Raw genomic sequence first — 6,826 nt, 5'->3', positions numbered from 1 at the left:
AATAAGGATATGACTTCTAATTCTTTTTCCTTGCTAAGAGCTTTCGTAGTTATTACTTAATTTTCTTGCCATTTTTACTTTCGTGTCTCTTATTTCAAAACCCAAAAATATATTTTTTCATAACCAATAATAAATACACTTCCCTGTAATTCCTTGAGAGACGACCCGAGGTTTAAATACTTCGATTAATTTTATTGGGTTTGCATTTGTGACAAACAATTTAAACATTGACCGAGGATAATTTGTTGGTTTAGAACTATACTTGTAACGCGATATTTTTGTGAAAATCTTTATCGACAATTTTTCCCCGTCATCCATCCTCGCATCTATGTCTGCCACAAACACCCCGGCTGCCTCCTTTGACTTCTTCCTCACTGAGAGACTGGCATTGTCGCAAGCTATTGCTGTTTCTAAGTCTCCTCTAATGGAACCTATGTTTCCGTCATCCGTTACGAACTTCATTGTTAGGAACTTCGTGTATATGACGCCTGAGAGTTCATTGATGGTTCTCCTTCCTATGATGATATTGAAGGCTGTGGAGTCCCTTAAGACCATGAATTCTACCATCACTGACCTCTTGCTTTCCCCGGCTCCCACGCAAATGGGGAGTGAGATTAACCCGTTAGGTTTTATGTAGTTGTCGCCTAGACCACGACCCCGTGTTGGTGGGTTTTGAGTTCGGTCTCTCTGAGTCCCAAGGCGTCAAACACATTTCTAAACATGATGTTCGAATCAGCTCTGCTGTCAACGAGGATCCGCTTTAATAGGCCCGTCCCAATCCTTGCCGTAAATACCATGGGTGGATTTTCAAAGAGATCATGGAACCACCGATCTTCTGGGCCAAAGGATATCTTAGGGGATTCCTTGGACTGAGCCTTGGAGCTTCTCGACGAGATGACCAAGATTTTAGCGTCTTTCTTGGCCGCCGACTTCGATTTGGGTGGTGCATCCCGTCCTACCATAACATTGATGACTACCGTTGGGGCATTGTCGGCGCTCTCGGGGGGGCCCTGCCTCGGTTTCACTACCCAGCTGCGATCCTCCTCAGACCGTTCTCGCTCTCTCCTCCTTGGTTCTCGTCTAAACTACGAGAACTCTGTCAACTTGCCCTCGCGAATGGCTTGCTCGAGAGCATCTTTCCGGTCGAAACAGTCCTAGTTTTTTGGCCAAACCCCTTGTGGTAATCACAGTATATATTCTTGTTTCCGCCTGTCCTATCCTTCATCTGCCGGGGCTTTGACAGGATGCCTTTGTCTGCTATCTATTGGTAAACTTCTACTATGGGCGTTGTGAGAGGGGTATAGTTTGTAAACTTGCCCACCCAAGGAAATGACTTGAAGGGTTTTCCTAGCGTCCCTTCCTTGGGCGCCTCCTTTTGTCTGTCGGTGTTCCCGGGTTGACAATTAGGCGGGTTGGGCGGCTGCCACCACTTGGCTAACTTCCTCGTCGTTGATGTATTCCCTTGCCACGTTCTGAATTTCTTGCATGGTCCATACAGGCTTAGTGGTAAGGTACTTTCTGAAATCTTTGTTTAAAAGGTCATTCGTCAGGCACATGCTTGCTACAGAGTCCGTCAGCCCGTCGATCTGCAGGCATTTGTCATTGAATCGATCGAGGAACTTCCTTGTCGACTCGCCAGCCCGCTGGGTAAGCTCAACGGGTTAATCGGGTGCTTAGCTTTGACTATACGCATGTTGAACTACGCCAAGAAGCTGCGTGAGATATCCATGAGGGTCATGATGGATTCTTGAGGGAGCGCGTTGAACCACCATATCATCGGACCGGCCACCATATCATCGCTCCTTTGTCCTCTCTCTCCTGGTTTCTCCACGACCTTTCGACATATCGCGGATGGACTGAGATCGAGCATCAGCTCATTCATGCCTGTTGCCCCTCCTGGGACTTGCCCTTTGTCTTCCGACCTCTTGGTAGGAGATCGGGTGTAGGACAAACTGGGGTGAGAATCTTTGCTGTGCTCGGCGCGATAGCGATCTCTCGCCGCTAGCTCCCTTTCCAGGTTTTGCACTCGGTGATGGAGTTCTTGCATGATCTTTGCGTTGCTGTCACCTGTACCGCCAAAAGGATGTCTCTCGGAAGATTCGGAGGGGGGTCACTTGGACAGGACCTTGGCCTTGAACATTCGTGGGAGGAGGTCACAGAGGCTACCCTACTTCTCAAACAGGTCCCCCCTTCTTCCCGCATTTTCTCTTTGCTAGGGAAGAGCTCCATCGCGCCAGGTTCCCACAGACGGCGCCAATGTTCGGTGGTGTGGGTGTTTGGTGGATCGGTAAGGTGGATGGCGGAACGAAGGGTTGAAGAGATCTGGAGTTGGGCGCGAGCTGCTGATACGGTTCCTTCGGCCTACGCGTCAAGGTGTCGGTGGGCGGGACTACTTGCAAGGACACTCCGATGCTAAAGTCAGAGTCCGTACTAGGAGGCGGCTAATTAGGATTAGAAAGGGTGACGTACCTCTTGAGAGGGGTAGGTCCTTCCCCATTTATATTTAGTACCCGGGTGAACCCCTTGTAATCAAGCCCATCGTTTTGAAAGCTTCTACTAACTGTCCAGATTTTCTATAAAGTGGGAGGTGATGTGCGGATCGCTCCGTGTTTTGAGTAGGCCAACCCGGTGAGTCGGTGATCCGTGGCTGGACCTGAATTTTTAATGGGCTAGGCTAGAACAAACTCCTATAAATGTGTTTAACGCTAACGTCCCTTTGACATCTACCCTTCTTTAATTCGAAGATCAAACCCACGCCTGGCCACCATAGCTAGGGGTGGCAAACGGGCCTAAATCCGCCGGGCCGGCCCGCGTAACCCGCCAAAAAAGGCGAGTCGGGCTGAAAAATTGGGACCGTCAAATAGCAAAAGCCCGCTTAACCCGCACCGCTTAAACCGCTGGTTTTGGCGGGGCGGGGCGGGCTTCCCCGCCGGGCTTAATATTTTTTTAGTAAGGGGTATTTTTACAATTTTTTTACCAAAACCCAACTTCCCCCAACCCAACTTACAAGAGAATGAAGATGAAAATTGAGTGTGTTAAATTATGTTTGTTTTGTTTTAAAGACAATATTGTTAATTATGTTTTGGATTATGTTTATTTTGCTTTGGAAACAATATTTATAATTATGTTTTGGATAAAAACTTGGTTTATAATCATGTTTATTAGATATTTATAATTACAAAGACTTTAATGTTTGTGAATACAAAAATTATAATTTGTTTATACTTTTAGAAATTATAATAGTTAAAAGTAAAAAACAAAAGAGATTTTTTTATATCTTTATATATATTATTTTAATAGTTAAAAGTAAAAAAAAAAAAAGATATTTAGCGGGCTTAGCCCGCCGGCCCGCCAGTCCACCGTTAGGCGGGGCGGGCTGAGATTCTGAGACCGTCTCACTAGGCGGGGCGGGGCGGGCTTCTGGCGGGGTGGGGCGGGGCGGGCTTCCCCGCTTGCCACCCCTAACCATAGCCACCAAATCCATTACCGCAATAGAAATCACCTATATATGTAAATTGTTTTTGTCATTGTTAAGCTGTTTTAGCTACAAATTAGATTAAATGCATCCAAAGATATGCACGATGAATGAATTTAAGGTTTTGTTTCCGGAATTTGAGGATTGTGCAACCTCAATTGGTCCCAAACTCCCATTTATATATATCCCTTCCTTCGTTTTGCCTTTAATAATTTGTGCCACTTGAAATAATAATGGACATACAATCCCTACTTAGCATAACTAACGTTATTATCCAAATAACAAATTGTTGCTATTTAATTATTTATCTTTTAAAAGTAAATCATATAGAAAAAGTCACCATCTACCTTTTCGCTTCCTAGTATAAAAAAAAAGCTAGGCATTTTGGGAATAAATCCACACTAGCTAGTATCTGGTTAGGGCTTAATATCGGTTAGTACGAACACGTAAATCCTGTATTTTTTTCGATTATTATTAGTAGTAGTAACAGCAGCAACAACAATAGTACTACACTATTAAAAATACAGATTTTAGCCACCAAAAAAATCGTGACAACGATATTTTTGCGACAACTAAAGGGGGTGACACTCTTTTATTTAGCTATAGTTTTTAGTCTGTTAACCAACCGCAGAGACTTTTAATTTGCCATGGTCAACACCTACTTAGCACAGTTATAACTGTGGCTAAGTGGAATATTCTATTACAAAAAGTAACCGTAATTAAAATCATGCTAAACATGAAATTAAATATTAAAAGAGAAATGTTAGATACATCAGAATTTATTATTTTTGACTATTACTTAGTCATTAATTAAATTCTTTTAGTTTAATTCTTCTAATCAAGTAATTCAATAACATTTTATTTCATATTTTTAAATATTAATGACTAAGTGTGTACTAGATATCTCTGGTACGAGTTGTAAGGTGGATCGGAGACTTGCGAGTCAAGGTGGTCGCCGGATTATCTGACTGGAGCAATGTGGAGTGGTACCTGCAAAGACACTCCGATGCTCAAGTCAGAATGGATCTAAGAGGTATGAGGTGAGTGGAATGAGTGACGTACCTGAGGGGGACTAGGACCCCTTTATATAGGTGATGACAATTATTTTATTTTATCTTGTTTGGCTAAGATAAAGAAGTATTTGAATTTGAATGTTGGTTAGAAATTGTAGAGGGCCGGTTTTAGGCCTTCTAGAATGGCGAAGTGGGCTGAATCTGGGTAACCGGGTTTAGGGACCGGATCAGGCGACGGATCCGGGGATTGGATCCGTAACAGTTGCCCCCGCAGCGGGAGAGCGAGTGAGGTCGATCTTTGTCACTGGAGGACATGGCTTCGCCGTTTGTGGCTATATTGGTCGTTTGTTGGAATGGGTTTCGAACTCGAGAGGTCGTTTTAACGAGTTCCCTAATGTCGGAGCGAGCAATTCTTCGGTCGTTGCCCTTGGACTCTGTGTTAGCTGTTGGTCTGGGCTTTACGCATTCTTGCGGCTGTTGTATTTCTCGAGGTGCGTTGACAGTTGCATTTTTTCAGAGAGAAAATTTATTATAAAAGAACGTTCGGACTGCTTTCCTTTTTTGCCCCTCCTTCCCTTGTTGATCCTAGGGGGTATTTTCGATTTTTTCTAAAATTAAATTAAAATTAAAATACTAAAATTAAAATATAGCTATATTATATATTATATTTATATATTACTAACTAATTTAATAACTAAAATGTGTCACATGACACTCTCTTATTAAAATTTAGAGAAAATATTTTTTCTAAAATTAGTAAACATACTTCTTATATTTTCTTATCTACCTCTCTTTTTTTTTATTTCTCTCCATCCTTCCCACTCTATATATAATTTATAATTCATATTTTATATTAGTAATCAAAATGTGTCACCAGATATTTTCATTATAATTAAAATAAAAAATTTTCTTAACTTCTAAAATTAACAAATTTCCTCTCTCATTCTTCTTCTTTATCTTTCTCTCTCTTTTCTCTCATTCTCTATTTTTCTCTACCTTTATATTTTATAAAAAATAAAATTAACAACATAATATAATTTAAATAAAAAATATTATTATATACATATTTTTTATTTAATTTTAAATTTTTACTATTTATCTTTTTAATATATATTTTCACTTCTTTTCTTTTAAATATTTATTACATATAATTTAATAAAATTACTAATACTGTGATTAAAAGTTAGAATCAAGATTCAATTATTTTAAAAAAAATGAGTTAATTTTATAACTATCAATATAAATTTTTTTATGTTAATATCTAATTATATATATATATATAGAAAAATATTATTTTTAAATAGCAAGCATAAAAATTAATTATTTCTATTTGTACAACAAACTTAATACCTAATCAAATATAAAAATATACACGTTAAATTCTTTTAAATTTTAGATAACGGATGTTAAAATTAAGTAAAAAAATTAAACTCTTTCGTTTGAAAATAATAACTAAAAAATTTATTATTTAATTTTGTTTAAAACTCTGGTCTTTTTAGCCGACGGAGACTTTTATCCCTTACGACTATTTTATAAAAATAATTTAATACTATACATTTTTCGTATCATAATCTATAATACCTAGATCTACGTAATTTTAAAAGATTTATATTTCCGTAATAGTATTACGGGTAAAAATACTAGTAAGAACCTAAATTTAAGTACACCTATATCTTTCTTAGTAGTTTAACATCAATAATTTTAGGTAAAAATTCTAAAATTCCAACAAATTTTAATTAAGGTTCTTAAAACATACATGGATTAACTAGAAAAGAGCTGGAATCACCAGCGTAGTATGTAATTAAACACAACCGTCAGGAAGAAATTAAGCAGCATGTTGTAGTAAAGTATTATTACCTAAACTAAGGTAGTAGTTATTATTAGTTCACAAAACACGTATACTTCTAAATTCTAATCTACTCTTAATCAAACTTTAATACAATGTAATTTTTTTTTGTCACGGTATTTTTTAATCTGATAAATTAAAACTTAATTCATCGCGAATCTAAATTCTATTTAAAAATCTGTCACTGATTAATGAATTATTGCATATATAAGACAAAATTCGAACCACTGACACTTATCTAAGAGCTTATTACTTGACAAACTTATATTGGTTTAATACAAGGTGATTAAGTGAGAGAGAACTCGACCTGGCTTAACCGTAAGGATATACATAACCGCCGTGTTAATTTTTCTCATTTGACTTACGTACCATGCATCACAAACAAAACAAGTAATAATAATTAATAAATATATTATCTATTATATATCTGGCACCCTGTAAAGTAAAGAGCGGGGAACAGCAAAAGCAATGGTTTCCTGTGGATTTAAAAAA

This window comes from Arachis ipaensis, chromosome B10 (genome assembly GCF_059453495.1).
Source record: "Arachis ipaensis isolate K30076 ecotype BB chromosome B10, ASM5945349v1, whole genome shotgun sequence".
NCBI lineage: Eukaryota > Viridiplantae > Streptophyta > Magnoliopsida > Fabales > Fabaceae > Arachis > Arachis ipaensis.
Note: the sequence above shows the minus strand (reverse complement) of the source record.